The sequence below is a fragment of the Bos javanicus genome, chromosome 9 (genome assembly GCF_032452875.1).
Source record: "Bos javanicus breed banteng chromosome 9, ARS-OSU_banteng_1.0, whole genome shotgun sequence".
Taxonomy (NCBI): Eukaryota; Metazoa; Chordata; class Mammalia; order Artiodactyla; family Bovidae; genus Bos; species Bos javanicus.
Window position 1 is genome coordinate 84,062,927 of NC_083876.1, and position 17,737 is coordinate 84,080,663.

Genomic DNA, 17,737 nt, shown 5'->3' on the forward strand with positions numbered 1-17,737 from the left:
CTCCAAAGAGACAGAGCTCTTGCTTGTGCTAAGTCACTTCAGTCATGTCCAACTCTGTGCGACCCTATGGACTGTAGCCTGCCAGGCTCCTCTGTCCATGGGATTCTCCAGGCAAGAGTACTGGAGTGGGTTCCCATTTCCTCCTCCAGGGAGTCTTCCAACACAGAGATCGAACCTCTGTCTCGTGTCTCTACATTGGCAGGTGGGTTCTTTACCACTAGTGCCACCTGGCAGTGCTCTTGGCAAGTGCCAATTTGTAGTTGACAACTCCAGTATACAAGTATATACAAGTGTGAGTCACAGAATAATAGTGAATGAAAGGGGAAGAATGGGACACACACCCATCACTGTATCATAGCAACTCTGAAATTCCTCTGGGTAGACTTGTGAAGCCTCCACCAAACAATGCAGAAGATCCTTGCTCAAGTCTGATTTTCCATGTTAGGGAGACCTATCTGTTCATTTGAGCTCCAAGGTCTCTGAATTTCTTCTTGTCTGCTATTCTCTTTGGCTATATCTGAAGTAGCTGCTTGAAAGTATGTCCTTCTTGAAAACTGACCAGTGTTTGTATCCTGGTTCCTCAAAATTCCTATAGATATTTTGTAAGTAGGTATAAATTATTGAGAATAGAATAATTGTGGCCATAATAAAAATAGAAAAGGCAGTTACATAAGAGATAGCAATAGTTTTCATTCTTATCTTCCTAGGAGCCTGTGGATACTATAATGTACATTTAATTTCTTGTTCCTGCCTGCCCCAAATCTCCTCTATTAGTGTGTGTGTGTGTGTGTGTGTGTGTGTGTGTGTGCGAGCGCACATGTGTGTGTTAGCATCAATAAAAAAGCTAAAGCTGAGTCATGAGCATCTCGAAGGACTGTCCATTATATTAGTATCTGCTACCTCACTTGGTATCTTTTCTGGTCTGGGTTTTTCTTCAGATCTATGAGCTATTCAAATATCACTCCAATGATTTTCTTCTTAAGTTAACCAGAGTTTGTTTCTTTTATACATAACTGAAGGACCATAACTCATACACTTAAAGTTCATTTGGGGCTCTACTCTCTGAATTAGCTAGATTCTGAAATTTAGAAGATACACTTTAGAAGTTTTTAAAAAACAATGACTTACATTCCAGAGTAAGGGTTCTTTAGCCTGGGGACTTTGGATGGGCTTTAGGTGACTCCTGAGCCTCTTGCAATTATATGTGTTTTCCTTAGATGAAATCTACAATTTCATCAGATTATTAAAGAAGCCTATATCCCATAAAATTCTAACAACTACTGCTCTAGAAATTTATTTGCAGTTTTCAGTTAGCATAAGGGATAGTAAAATAATTAAATATGTTCTTTTAGTGCAAACTATTTTTTCTTTAAAGAATGGCTTTATATCTAGTCAACTTGGAGACATTCATTTGGAAGCAAAGCTATTCAACATTAGAATGCATCTGCACTGCTGCTGCTGCTGCTGCTAAGTTGCTTCAGTCATGTCCCACTCTGTGCGACCCCATAGACAGCAGCCCACCAGGCTCCCCCGTCCCTGGGATTCTCCAGGCAAGAATACTGGAGTGGGTTGCCATTTCCTTCTCCAATGCATGAAAATGAAAAATGAAAGTGAAGTCGCTCAGTCGTGTCCGACTCTTCGCGACCCCATGGACTGCAGCTTACCAGGCTCCTCCATCCATGGGATTTTCCAGGCAAGAGTGCACTAGCTATCATGAAAGTTCCTTCTCTGGAGGTTATTATAGTGCAAATTGTTTAGCTTAAATGTATCTTCCTTATAAAGATTTGAGTTGGACATCTTGTGAATTTTTAACCTTTTCCAACCCTAAGTTTTTAAGATTCTGTCTTTAAAAAAAAAAAAAAAGAATGACATCTAATACAAAGTACTATATGATGTCAGAGCTGTTATAAAAGAAGGAAGTAAGAGCAAAGAGATTTAACTGGGAGATGTTCAATTAAGACGTAGTGGTGGAGATTCTTCCTGCAGGAGAATTATCATGTGGGAAGGAAAATAACTGGATTGTGTACAGATTCATTGGCAGGAGCTAATACATCCATCCAAATGTTGCACTTGAAAATGTCAACATGATTTTTTTTCAGCAAACAGATCTCTTTATTTTCATAAAAGCATTAATCAGGTTCAAAAACAATGGCAAGAAAAATAAGAGGGTTTCAATTTGAGAGAAAGAGTGCTGATTCAAATATTCATCTTGGTGGGCTTTGGTGTTATTGCAAATCTGGTGGGATAATTAATTAAAAGGTTTTTCATCTCCAGGCAGCTCTCAGTAGAACTCGGCATCTATCTCAGTGTGCACAGCCATCTCCTTTCACTAAAGACAGAACACGAAGAAAACTGCATGTGATTTACACTGCCAGGGGAATTTGGAAGATCAGTATACTTATTCAAATTGGAATTCAGCCCAGACTCTATTTTTGTCAAAGGAAAAAGAGAAAAGAATAAAAGTTTGAGCATTTTAATAAAGCACAAGAACATTGGTTGATTGGGGATAGGGCACATGTTTTCCAGACTCTGAAATGTCTATTTAATTGTGCATAAAGGTTGAAGTGTTGCTCTTGACACACCAGTATCTTTTTTTATTTAAATAAGCAGCTGCTTATCTATTTGCTTTTTAAAATATCTATTTGATAGACACTGACTTACAGTCTTATCCTTGGTCTTCCCCACGAAGCTGACCTATAAAGTCTGGAAATGATGGCAGAGACAGACAAAGGAGACTTCTGGAGTACTGTAAGAGAGTGAGCTGGTTTGGGATGCCAGGACTGCAGGAAGAGCACAGAAGCAAGGCCATAATTCTTCTCCCCACACAACAAAGAAATCTTCCCTGATGGTTCAGATGGTAAACAATCTTTCTGCAATTCAGGAGACCCGGGTTAGATCCCTTGGTCAGGAAGATTCTCTGGAGAAGGGAATGGCAACCCACTCCAACATTCTTGCCTGCAGAATTCCATGAACTGAGAAATCTGGCAGGCTACAGCCCCTGGAGTCACAAAGCCTTGGACATGACTGAGCAACTAATGCACACACAACCAGGGAAGACCACCTAGACTCATTGTTTTCTGGTCACCAGAGTAGCAAAAGAAGGCAGTCAAATAAGTTGATGTTCTCCCAGTTAGAATGGGAATCTTTCTGACAATATCAGGTAAGCTGACATCACAGGCAAGGATGATCAAATGGTAGCCCCACCACAGATAAGCAACTAGAGAAAGCATTCTGCTTCCTTGCCAGGGCTGCAACTCCCCCATTTCACTGAGATACCAAGGCAGGTCAAGTGATCCATTAGGAGAAACCCAGCTTCAGCTGGTACCAGGTAAAAGAAGCATCATTGTCCCCAGGGACCAAAGATTCTCTAAGGCACAAGCCCTAGGGTAGCTAAAATAATATTGACAAAGGCGAGATTACTCCACCCAATATTAAGACTAACTATCTACCTATTGTAATCAAAACAATATGATATATATAGCATGATAGGCAATAAATCAGTGGAACAGAATAAAGAATCCAGGAAACAGACCCACACAAGTATGCCTACCTAATTTTTGACCAAGATGCAAAACTCCTGCAGTGGAAAGAAGATAGCCTTACAATAAATGTTGCCAGAGCAACTGCATATCCATAGACAAGAAGAAGGAGGAGGAGGAGGAGAAAAAAGAAAAGAAGAGAAAAAGATAAAAGAATCTCAGCCTAAAACTCTTTCCTCAAACAAAATTTAACTCAAAATGGATCGTAGATTTGAACTGGAAACATAAAACTTTTAGAAAAGCATAACATAAAACCCTTGGGATCTTTGGCAAAGAATTCTTAGATTTGTCATCAAAATCACAATCCATTAAAGGGAAAAATTAGTAAATTGGGCCTCATCAAAATTAAAAACTTAAGCATCATATGAAGAGAAGAAAAAATCAAACCACACACTGGGAGAAAATATATGCAAACCTCATACCTGACAAAGAACTAGTATTTATATGAATAACTCTCAAAACTCAGCAGCAGGAATTAGAAAATGGGCAAATGACATGAGACATCACTGAAGAGAACAGAGACACCAAATAAACACAACAAAAATTGTTCAACATCATTAACCATCAGGGAAATACAAAGTAAAGCCACAATAAGATACCACCATATAGTTTATTAGAATGCTTAAAATGAAAAATATTGACAACACCAAATGCCAGTGAGGATAAGAAAAAACTAGATCACACATATATTTATATGGTAGTAATATAAAATGGTACAGCCACTTTGGCCAACAATGTGGCGGTTTCTCAAAAAAAAAAATGAAATCATTCAAAGCTCAGCTACAGGCTGAATGAGAAAGCGCCTAGAATAACTCCTAATCTGTAAAGATCTAAAACCAAGGAAGGCCGCAGGGAAGGAAACTTGATGTTGCAAACTGATGTGCTTCAATTCCCATGCTTATAATCCAGCAGTTGAACTCTTGAGCATTTACCCCAGGAAATGAAAACTACATTTTACCCAAAAACTTTTACATGAGTGTTCATAGTAGCTTTATACACTAGCCAAAATTTAGAGTCAGCCCAAATGTACTTCAATAGGTAAATTATTAAGCAAATAAATGGCGCTAGTCATATACCATGGTTATACTACTCAGCAATTAAACACACACACACACACACACAATGACGCAGATAAATTTCTAGGGAATGACAATCAGTGAAAAAACCAATCCCCCAGTTACGTACATGATTCCCTTTATATACCTTTGTAGAAATGACAACATTTTAGAAGTGGAGGACAAATTCATGGTTGCCAGGATTTGGAGAGAGGATCTTGGTTTCATTTTAAAAGGGCAACACTGGGTACTCTTGTTGTGTGGGAAGTACCCAGCATCTTGGCTATGGTAACGGACCCACATAGCTACACAAATGACAAAATTTCATAAAAATAAATACACACCGAGAGATGACTGCAAGTGAAACTACAGAAATCTGAATAAGATTGGTGAATTGTATCAGGGCAAATATCCTAAACGGGACATTATATTACAGCAGAAGACTATGCCATTGAGAGCTTTGTGTTTGGGGCTTTGTTTAGAGTTGTCCTGACTAGCTCTGATTTTCTTGCTTTATCCCTGTCTGTGAACAGGGTTGATAAGCACCAAGTTGATGCCAGTAGTGTTGGCTGATCTCACAAGCAGTGAGCAGCAGGTCAATGCTCAAACAGGAGCTCCATACCTATGACGGTGATCATGATACAAGATGACTATGATAAAGAACCAGCTGAAATGGGGAGATTTTCTTACAGGCTCAAAATAAGCATTAAATGTTGCATGGATTTTCAACCTACGTACCTATGTTCCAAACACAAAGTATCTGAAATAAATCCTTAGGTATCTGAGATCAGTATATTAATCCTAACTTGCCAAGAGCAAGTTAAATTGATTCACTAGTGTTCCTTTCCAAGTGACTTTTCCCATCTGCTGTACTTTAATTTGGCTGAAATGTTGTGTGTTAAAACACCGAGTGGCAACGAGTCAATTATGAGATAACTTGACGCCACATTTAAAGATACGGTGAAATGTGAAATGATTCCCAAGCCTCAGATACAAGGCTGAATAACAGAGCACCCAGAATAACTCCTAATATGTGATGACCTAAAACTAAGGAAGGCCAGGGGAAGGAAGCTTGATGTTGCAAACTGATTTGCTTTAATTCCCAACAAAATTAAAGTTCATTATGTAAATTTTCTCATAATGAAGCAGAGGGGAAAAAAATTACATCTTTATATATCTACACTGATTCACTACCTTCCCTCAGCTTTGTCATAGTCTTCACCTTTTTTGTTTTCAACCTACTGTCTGTCTTCCTCCTCACAATTGCTAAGGGACAAGCCATAAAGATGGCTGAATGCTGAAGAGTTGATGCTTTTGAACTGCGGTGCTGAAGAAGACTCTTGAGTGCCCCTTGGACAGCAAGGAGATCAAACCAGTCCATCCTAAAGGAAATCTACTCTGAATATTCATTGGAAGGACTGATGCTAAAGCTGAAGCTCCAATACTTAGGCCACCTGATGCGAAGAGCTAACTCAAAGGAAAAGAGCCTGATGCTAGAAAAAACTGAAGGCAGGAGAGAAGGGGACAACAGTGGATAAGATGATTGGATGGCATCACCAACTCAATGGACATGAGTTTGAGCAAACTTCAGAAGACAGTGAAGGACAGGGAACCCTGGCAAGCTGTAGTCCATGATATCACAAGAGTCCATGGGGTCGACTGAGTGACTGAATGACAACAACAAAGCATTTGGTTATAATTTAAGGGAAAGAAGGCTTGTTCATGCTCTGAATACTTCATACATTCTTAATACATTCTTCCAAAGAATATTGTCACTGGGTAGATAGTCTGAGTCTAGGATTTTGCTTTTCCTTAATCCTCAAAGTTTGCTATCACATTTCTAGGAGCTCCCTAACTTCTCCCAGACCCGATCTTCAGTGTCCCCAAAAGGCAGGTGAGTGGGAACCATGGAGTCAGGGTTTCTACATTAAAGTCTCTTCTCCCCTCAAAAAACGAAAACAAAAAGCAAGACAGAAATAAGGACCAAAGAATGGTGGCTATTTATACCTTATGTGAAAAAACATGTATTTCATTGTTATTTAAAATTACAGTGCTCCAAATGTACAGGAGAAATAGGTAAAGATGATAAAAATTTTTGATTATGGTACTCAAAATGAAAAAACCTGCTTTATCTAGGAGTCAAAAACTAGAGAAGCATCTCAATCAGTCAGTAGCAGGAAGGTGGAAAGGGAGCCAGTACTAGCTGCAGGAATCATGTATAGGTGTATGTGCACCTATACACATTCAGATTTATTCAAATTTATGCATTTATTCAAATTATTCAGGAAAGAGCAGTCATATGTAGTATAGGAAAACCTATTCGAAAAGTTCAGTGCACCTTATAGATTTCTTCTAATTTTTACAGAGCTAATACATGCTCATTTTAAAATAAATTTGAATAATACAGATAATAACAACATATATAAGAGATGCAGTGTGTAGTTTATCTATCGTCTGACAATTAGTCTATTTATTTAATTATAACAACCTCCCTGTGAAGTAGAATAATTAGCATCCTAGATATTCAGTTTTTAAAAAATGTAAGACTAAAGAGGAGGAGATTATATTACCCAAAGTTTTACAGTAAGTTGTGGAGCTGGGATGTATTCCTCTGCATTGTCTCAGGATCTTAAAACTAGTAATTAGTATGCTGTATGAGCCCAGACACAATCACTATTCATAGTGTCATTCCCAATCATTTTTGCCAAAAAGAGGTAATAACATAAAATATTCAGTAATTTGGCTTTTTTTCACTTAGCAATCATAAAAAACCTTGCATATATATATAACATGCTTTATATATAAGCATGTTTAATGTCCTTCAGTTCAGTTCAGCCGCTCAGTCATGTCCGACTCTTTGCGATCCCATGAATCACAGCACGCCAGGCCTCCCTGTCCATCACCAACTCCCAGAGTTCCCTCAGACTCATGTCCATTGAGTCGGTAATGCCATCCAGCCATCTCATCCTCTGTCGTCCCCTTCTTCTCCCTCCCCCAATCCCTCCCAGCATCAGAGTCTTTTCCAATGACTCAACTCTTCTCATGAGGTGGCCAAAGTACTGGAGCTTCAGCTTTAGCATCATTCCTTCCAAAGAAAAGAACACCTAGGGCTGATCTCCTTTAGAATGGATCTCCTTGCAGTCCAAGGGACTCTCAAGAGTCTTCTCCAAAACCACAGTTCAAAAGCATCAATTCTTGGGCGCTCAGTTTTCTTCACAGTCCAACTCTCACATCCATACATGACCACTGGAAAAACCATAGCCTTGATTAGACGGACCTTTGTTGGCAAAGTAATGTCTCTGCTTTTCAATATGCTATCTAGGTTGGTCATAACTTTCCTTCCAAGGAGTCTTTTAATTTCATAGCTGCAATCACCATCTGCAGTGATTTGGGAGCCCCCCAAAATAAAGTCTGACACTGTTTCCACTGTTTCCCCATCTATTTCCCATGAAGTGATGGGACCAGAGGCTATGATCTTAGTTTTCTGAATGTTGAGCTTTAAGCCAACCCTTTCAGTCTCCTCTTTCACTTTCATCAAGAGGCTTTTGAGTTCCTGTTCACTTTCTGCCATAAGGGTGGTGTCATCTGCATATCTGAGGTTATTGATATTTCTCCTGGCAATTTTGATTCCAGCTTGTGCTTCTTCCAGCCCAGCGTTTCTCATGATGTACTCTGCATATAAGTTAAATAAGCAGGGTGACAATATACAGCGTTGATGTACTCCTTTTCCTATTTGGAACCAGTCTGTTGTTCCATGTCCAGTTCTAACTGTTGCTTCCTGACCTGCATACAAATTTCTCAAGAGGCAGGTCAGGTGGTCTGTTATTCCCATCTCTTTCAGAGTTTCCCACAGTTTATTGTGATCCAACACAGTCAAAGGCTTTGGCATAGTCGATAAAGCAGAAATAGATGTTTTTCTGGAACTCTCTTGCTTTTTCCATGATCCAGTGGATGTTGGCAATTTGATCTCTGGTTCCTCTGCATTTTCTAAAACCAGCTTGAACATCTGGAAGTTCATGGTTCATGTATTGTTGAAGCCTGGCTTGGAGAATTTTGAGCATTACTTTACTAATGTGTGAGGTGAGTGCAGTTGTGCAGTAGTTTGAGCATTCTTTGGCATTGCCTTTCTTTGGGATTGGAATGAAAACTGACCTTTTCCAGTCCTGTGGCCACTGCTGAGTTTTTCCAAATTGGCTGGCATATTGAGTGCAGCACTTTCACAGCATCATATTTCAGCATTTGAAATAGCTCAACTGTAATTCTATCACCTTCACTAGCTTTGTTCGTAGTGATGCTTCCTAAGGCCCACTTGACTTCACATTCCAGGATGTCTGGCTCTAGGTCAGTGATCACACCATCGTGATTATCTGGGTCGTGAAGATCTTTTTTGTACAGTTCTTCTGTGTATTCTTGCCACCTCTTCTTAATATCTTCTGCTTCTGTTAGGTCCATACCATTTCTATCCTTTATCAAGCCCATCTTTGCATGAAATGTTCCCTTGGTATCTCTAATTTTCTTGAAGAGATCTCTAATCTTTCCCATTCTGTTGTTTTCCTCTATTTCTTTGCATTGATCTCTGAGAAAGGCTTTCTTATCTCTCCTTGCTATTCTTTGGAACTCTGCATTCAGATGCTTATCTCTTTCCTTTTCCTCTTTGCTTTTCGCTTCTCTTCTTTTCACAGCTATTTGTAAGGCCTCCTCAGACAGCCATTTTGCTTTTTTGCATTTCTTTTCCATGGGGATGGTCTTGATCCCTGTCTCCTGTACAAAGTCATGAACCTCCGTCCAAACATTTTAATCACATTTTTGCTACTTACATTTCAATTTGTTTAGATTTTAATTTATTTACTATGTTCCTTAATACACAATAATTTCAACATATTTTGTAGTTAAATTTGTCACTTTTTTCCTTTATTGCAGCTGAATTTCCTATCTTGCTTAAATAAGTTTCATCTATCATTAGTTTATTACAGACAGTAGCCAAAATTCTTCTAACATAGTTACAGTATATAATTTATGTTAGATATATCTAAAAGTTTATTTTATTAAGGTATATGTGATAGACTTCATTAGTGCCCACCATTATCTGGTTCTCTTCTCTTGGTTAGGCATCCAGAAGATGATGCTCTCCAGCTTTTAGGCAGGTGAGAAGTGCTTTATGACTAGTTGTGACAAATGGATGTGAGCTGATATGTCACTTCCATGCTGGAATAGAAGACAGGCACTCTGTGATTTCACTTCCTTTGCTTCCCTTTTGGTAGCAAGTGTAGAAGCCATGTATTGAAATATCAGGGTCAAAAAACCCAAGGGTCTTTGAATTGTGTGTAGAGGACGATAGTTCCAGAGATTCATATGACCTGCAGAGCATTTTGCAGGAGCAAGAAATAAACACTTTGTGTTAATCCACTGAGACTTTATGGGTGTTTTACTACTGTTACTAACATAAGCTAAATGTATCATAACTAATAGAATATGATATAATATGACTTCAAAATGAACAGATTATACATAGAATTTTCCTCCAAATAAATAATTAAACCCAAATCAATATATCACAAAAGTAATGTTAAACAAAAGAATGAAGATATAACAGAATGAATATTAAGTGATTTCATTAATATAAAGTTTGAAAACAAAACTGTAGTATTAAAATATTTGTTACCTTTAGGAAAGGGAGTTTGTCAGGGGACAAGAGAAGAAATTGTGAGATGATAGTATTAATCTCTTTGGACATAAGTGATAATCACATGTGTATTAGCCTATGTTCAGCATGGTTTTAAAACTGAATTTATATGACGCCATTATTAAATATTCTACAAAATGATTTTTTCACTCAGATGTATGCTCTATGTATGTCAATACACATAAATTTAGTTGAAATTGAAGTGTTAGTTGCTCGGTCAATTCTTTGCAACCCCATGGACTGTAGCCCTCCAGGCTCTTCTGTCCATGGAATTCCCCAAGCAAGAATACTTGAGTGGGTTGCCATATCCTCCTCCAGGGGATCTTCCCGATCCAGGGATTGAACATGGGTCTCCTGCACTGCAGGGCGATTCATTACCATTAAACCTCATTCATTCAAAATTTTGTTTTCCAAAAATTTTAAATATTTTATAGCTTTTTTCTTTTATTGCAAATGTAGGTATTACAAACCAAGTAAAATACACTTTCCAAGTTTTTTTTATTCACTATGGTCTTTCATATTATGGGAAAAAATGGCACAACTGTAGGACAAAATTATTCTCTTTTTCTTAAAAACAGAAGCACAAACAGGCTTGTATTTCTCTGTCACTATTGTTCCTGATATAGTCTCAGCCACTGGTATAAATTATCATTTTCATCAAAGGGACTGACTTTCTTTTCTTAAAGAAACTTGGAGGTTTGTGCATGCTCAGTCATGTCTGACTCTTCACAACCCCATGGACTATAGCCCACCAGGCTTCTCTGTTCATAGGCTTTGCCAGGCAAGAATACTGGAGTGGGTTGCCATTTCCTCATCCAGGGATCTTTCCCACCCAGGTATCGAATCCATATCTCCTGCATTGGCAGGTGGATCCTTTACCACTGAGCCACCTTGGAAGGTCAAAGAAACCCAGGGGATATATAAATGAAGGTTGTCTGTCACACATCAACATTTTATCAGACTAACAAAACTCATGAATACATGCAGCTCAACTTTTCCTGACAGACTTTAACAGTTTTTCTAAACTGGCTGCATTGTCCGGAATCCTGCTTATTTCTTCTGGGCTGACCTTTTTCTTGTAGTAATAAATACATCCTTTAAAAATTAGAGTGAGAGACCACAGTGGCATGTGTTCTTGGTGACTTTATCAACCACTGGAAGCGTTTGGCTGCAAAGGGAGCTCTGGGGAGACAGTTAAATTCATATCGCATTTTAAAGATCATTGACTCCTGGGTTCCATATTGGCTCACAGGTGGCTTGGCTCAAGTACTGGTTGTGGTCTTCTTCCCCTCATGCAGCTTAGACAAGTCACAGCACTTTACAGTGAGCAGACTCATTGTCTCCTTTCACTGGAGGAAGAATACCACCCTAGGTCCCAATTTTACACCCTGACCCTGGCTCTGGTTCATTCCTGTTGTCTATGGGATACATTTGGTTTCCATCATCCTACAGAAGTCAAAATGCCTGTTTCTGTTCCTGCAAGTTGATACATCCACAGTTGTAGCTCTACTTTCTACTGTGTGTTTCTGTTCTTTTTTTTCTTTTCAAAAAGAATTTAAAATTTGAGTGGGCCACATCCTTTTTATTAAAAAAAAATTTATCATTTTCTAATTATTTTTTTCTTAAGGAATGGTAGGGATGTGTGGGGGTGCAATGGAATTCAGCTTAATGCAGCTAAAAAGTAAATGTTAAATACCATCTTGACTAGAAAATACCCAGAAGCTTATGACTAAGGACTTCCAACTGTGCCAGAAACAAATTCACACTAAGCAAAGAGAGATTTCATTTTGTGAAGCTAAAATCCCCACATTATTCTAGAACCCTACAGCAGGGTTAGATGGACACTTGCTTTCTGCCACATTGTTTTCCCCTTTCAGACTTTTGAAGGGTCTGATTACCTGAGATAAACAGTTAACAATGGGGGCTCACTAAAGATTGAGCTTCTTTAATAAACAAAGAACAGCTAGTCAGTATAATGTTCTACAATTAATTTTGCAGGTTATTTGAAAATGCTCATAAATAAGACATTTCACCTCTCTATATTTTTCATGTAGTTGAAGTTTTAGAGCACAAATAAAAAACAGTCTTTTTTACCCTTTCTGAATACTAAACTAATTTGGGAAAGAGAATGACAGTAGTTTATTAGAGAGAGGACAGAATTGAAAATTATAGATTGATTCACAATCAAGTTATCTAAAATATCTAATCCCCACTGAACTTGCAAATCTCAAATCTCAGATACTCCATGCAAAGACAGAGTATATCCTGATAACTGGAGCACTGGCTGCAGAGACTATGGGCATCAAGAAGACAGGACACACACTGACCTTGATACACTTATCTCTGATGAGACAACCTAGCCTTGGCTGAGATATCCACTCTCCACACCTTCTCTAAAACTCAGCAATCAGTTCAGTCCATCTTCTCCAAGGGAAGAGAGTATGGGACCTGGGGGAGGGGACAAAGAGGAAAGGGGTGGAAGGAACAAAATCTAGGTTTCTTCACATGCAGACACTGAAAATTTGAGTACAAATAATTAATGCTTCCTGGAAAATGACTCAGGAAACACCAGCCGTGGAGTGAGAAAGTGAGATCTAGAAGGGAAGGAAGCCAATGTAGCCCATAAACGGGCTAGTTATTCCTGTGGACATGGGGCCCCATCCCGCTGGAGACCCTGAGCTACTAAGTAGAGCACGTCTTCAAGTTGTCCCACCCAGGAGGAGAAGCAGCTGAGATGATTCCACCAACCCTTTCCATCTTTAGAGGAGAAATGCTCCTGGAGGCGACCAGGGCTGGAGGATGCCTGTTCCTTGGCTCACTCAGGTGGTCATTGTCAGGAAGGTTAGCTTCTTGCCACATGGACCTCTTCAGAGAGTTGTGTGAACATCCTCACAATATGGAAGTGGGTTTCCCCCAGACCAAGTGATCCAAGGAGAAGAACAGGGCAAGCAGAAAGCCACAATGGCTTTTTATGACCTTATCTTGGAATTCTCATAACATCACTTCTTTATTTTATTTACCAGAAACAAGTCAGTAAGTCCAGCCCATAACCAAGGGCAAAGGAATTAGGCTCCATTTCTCAAAGGGAGGAGTATAAAAGAATTTATGTGTGCATGCATACTAAGTTGCTTCAGTCGTGTTCTGCTCTTTGCAACCCTGCCAGGCTCCTGTGCCCATGGAATTGTTCAGGCAAGAATGCCAGAGTGGGTTTCTGCCCTCCTCCAGGGGATCTTTCCAACCCAGGGATCAAACCTGTATCTCATGTAGCTCCTATGTTGCAGGCAGATTCTTTACTGCTGAGCCAGTGGGTAAGTCCAAAAGAATTTACAGGTATATTTTAAAACTGCAAGAGGTGACAAGCATCCCTGTATTCTAAAGGGAGGTGCTCAACCTCAGTTGCAACTTTTATAAGACATTACAATAGAAGTGCCCAGAGAACATATCTGGAGTTAGTTGTTATGTTCCCTGAGTCATTCCAACATGGGGAAAGGGATGGATGCCCCCATATTTTAAGCCCAAATGAGCAGGGATTTATGGGGACTCTTAGGAGATTTTGACGAGTGCATCCTGGAGTGTACGGTCTAAATTCTGAGATACGTTTGAAAAGACTGAAGTCAGAGGTGATGTGATAAGCCTCAGGAGTGGAAGAAGGGCCAGACCTTACTTCAAGCTAGCTCCCCCTCTCTTAAGCAGGGCAAGTCCTCCTCTCTCATTCCAGGGACGGAGCTGGGAGTCACAGCTGACTGCCGGATGACAGGCGACAGGCTTTGCCCATTTCTAGGGAGCTCAGGTCAGGGTCTCCAGAGAAAGGGCCTCCAAAGACTCACAAACATCCACCAAGAGAGCTTCAAACATCTAGCATTGACCAGAGGTGACAACTGTGCCAGCTTCTAAACCTTCACCTTAACCTTATTCATCCATCTATTCCCCTGGACCCAAACTCAGTGGATGTTATTTTTTTATATATTTATTTTCTTTTTTAAAAATTTTGTATTGGGGTATAGCCAATTAACAATGTTTTGATAGTTTCAGGTAAACAGCGAAGGGACTCAGCCATACATATATATGTATCCATTCTCCCCTAAACTCAGTGGGCTTGAAATAACAGCAGCTAGCAAGTGAGAGGGCTCCAAGGTTCTCAGCTGTCCCCCTGGCTCTTCCAGGCCTGGCTGAGGCCCAAACTAGGAGAAAGAAGATAATTTAAATTAAGCGTTCACGTTTGTATTATACAGTGGATCACGTCATGATTAGACTGGACAAGGCTCTTGAATGCCAAGCCAAAGAATGTTTGTGAGTGTCCAAGACCTCACCAAAGCCCCCTCCCTCATCCCAGAATGGAATGAGAACTTCTTCCTTCCACTTTTACCTAAAAGTTTCCACATTTACCTACCAACTCCATTGCATTAAATAAACCAGATGTATTTGGAATTCTCTGGGAGAGAACGAATTCCTCAGAATTATGAAGCAGATCATTCTAAAGTCAGTCCTAAGACACACTGCTCTGCCCCAACCCTTAAGAGAAACTCTATGTTGTTAATTCTATTTTGAATATGAAGAATCTTAAAATGAAAAAAGAAATAGCCTTGGTTGTTTAGGAAAACTGATCAGCTGCCAGCCTGGAGATGTAGTTCCTGAGGACCACCCTTGTCCTGCCCAAGACCCATTTTCCTTCTTAAGCACTTGGCTCTTCTCTAGTGATGCACCTGCCCCACCCTTCGCTGCCTGAATTTTAAATGCTACACAATCCCACTGAATTGTAATTCTGTCCTTAATTTTTCAGTAAGTTCCCCTATTGCTTGCACTCACTTGAGAAGCCAAGTCCACTCATATTTCCCACACATTTGAGCCAATTTCCCACGTATTTGAGAAATCAGAAACTTTTCAGAACAGGTCTGAGAAAGATACTGCTCCTGGTCTCAAGAAGGCCACTGTCTAGTTTGGGAGGGAGACTGGACTTGCCTGCATTCTCCAAATGTGTATTCTTGCCACTGCGTCTCTTTGAGGGGTTGGGGTCCTGCTCCCTGAACACCCCCTTGGTTCTTGACTTCCACCAACCCCAGAACCCCAGGTTCCATGTGCTCTGTGCTCAGCAAAGGCTTCTGCCAGGCCCTGAAACACGGTCAGCACCACCCTCGTCTTTTTCTAATCAGCTGTGAGATTTTAAATTCTTCTCCTCTCTCCCACTCCTTCCTGTACTGTCGTCCTTACCCTCCAAGGAGAAAAGGAGGATTTTACTAGACAAATACAGACAATATATACTTTCAGGGCTTTCCTCTTCAGCGTTAACCACCAGACCCATCCCCTTAAGCCTGTCTTTGGAGCTTTTCACACCTAGTTTTGGGTCTGCCTTTATTGTTTGATCTACTATCAGTATAATTCATTAACCACAACATTTTAGCATATTTGTCATAAAGGAGTATACACCTGTATTTGCCCTTCTTAGTCTTCATTCATTCACTCACTCACTCATTCATCAAACATTGCTGAGTTCCCATTTTGTATAACATCATGTCCTACAAGCTGGGAAGATATAGACTAAGGCAGTGGTTTTCAGGCTTAGTGATCCTTGTAGTCATCTGAGAATCTTAAAAAAAAAAAAAGATACAGATACTCTGGTTCTACTTCCCAGAGATTCTAATTAAATCATTTCAGGGGTGAGGGTCAGTGATTTTTAAAAACTCCCTGCTGCTGCTGCTGCTGCTAAGTCACTTCAGTCGTGTCTGACTCTGTGCGACCCCATAGACGTCTGGCAGCCCACCAGGCTCCCCCGTCCCTGGGATTCTCCAGGCAAGAACACTGGAGTGGGTTGCCATTTCCTTCTCGAATGCGTGAAAGTGAAAAGTGAAAGTGAAGTCGCTCAGTCATGTCCGACTCTCAGCGACCCCATGGACTGTAGCCTACCAGGCTCCTCCATCCATGGGATTTTCCAGGCAAGAGTACTGGAGTGGGGTGCCATTGCCTTCTCTGAAAAACTCCCTAGGTGATTCTAAAGTGCAGTCATGATTGAGATCCATGAGAAGACAGGAGCATAAATAACTTGGACCAAAATTAAATGGCAAGAATTGCCTAAAAGATTCAGAGAGTACTCTGGGGCCCAAGTCCTGCTCTGGCACAACCCTGCTGTTCCCACCATCTATGATCAGCCCAGCCACATTTTAGCCACAGCTCCGGTGAGAGATGTATCACATCGATCACAAGCTGAGCAAAGGGAAGATGACAATATCATTAACCTTTACTCAGCTGAACAATAACGATGCCACCTTCCTCTAGGGAAAGCATACAGGGTATGGGGAATTGTGTGCTGTTACAGCGGCTCAACCGTGAAGAATCTGCCTTTGATGCAGGAGACTCAGGAGACGTGGGCTTGATCCCTAGGTCAGGAAGATCCCCTAAAGGAAGGAAATGACAACCCACTCCAGTATTCTTGCTTGGAGAATCCCATGGACAGAGAAGCCTAGAAGGCTACAGTCTATGGGGCTGCAAAGAGTCCAACAGGACTTAGCGACCGAATAATGGCCCACTCAAGTTAGTGGCCATAAAACTTTTAAAAGAGATGATTAAGAGGCAAAATTGAATTCCCCTGATATTCTTACACTTGGGTGAGGGCAACAGCTTAAAATTCTAGAGAGACTTTTGTGATTGACAGAAGGGACAAACAGTTTGCCCAGATTGGAGTAAAGGGAAAAGAAAGCCGCTTTAGGACATCCCTGTGATCTGAGGGTCTTTCTGTTTCTATGATACGATGAGACAGAGAAAGCTGCAACTCTGCCCCTTCAAGTTCGCCTGGACAGTAAGAAATCTTGCCTGGCCCCTTCTAGGCTCTATCAGAGGGAGGCCCGGCCTCTCTGTCCTCCAGTGTTCCAGCTGAAGGCAAGAGCTGAAGCCATGTGAGGAAACTGCTGAGAATGACCCCTTCCTCCCACGGAAACTGTCAACGGACTAGTGCTCCAGTGGATGTTCGTGCTGCGGGATGAAGGTTCATCGCCTCTCTTTCTCCGCGGTCGACGCACTTCTGGTGGAGCACAGTGAGAAAACGCGGTCTACTGAAGGTGGAGAAAGCCTGGGGCCAGGAGATGTCCACAGGGAGGCCTGGCGTGCTGCAGTTCGTGGGGTCGCAAAGAGTCCGACACGACTGAGCGACAGAACTGAACTGAAGAGGGGATGTCAACGAGAGCGTCATTTTCCTGTCTGTTCAGCAGGGGGCGCCTCCGACAAGCGCGCGGGCGGGAGACCGCCGCGGGACGGTTATGCAACCGGGAGAGCGCACGGTAGAGCCGGTTGACCTCCCGGCCTGGAGATGCTGACGCGGGTCTGACTCCGGGAGAGAGGCGCATCTGGGGACCCAGCCGCCCATTTCCCCAGAGGGAAGGACGGGCTCTCGGGACTCATCCTCCTTCCCATGAAACCCTGGAAACGGCTTAGTAGCTCTTCTGGTTGACTTGCTGCTGCGTACAGCTGTC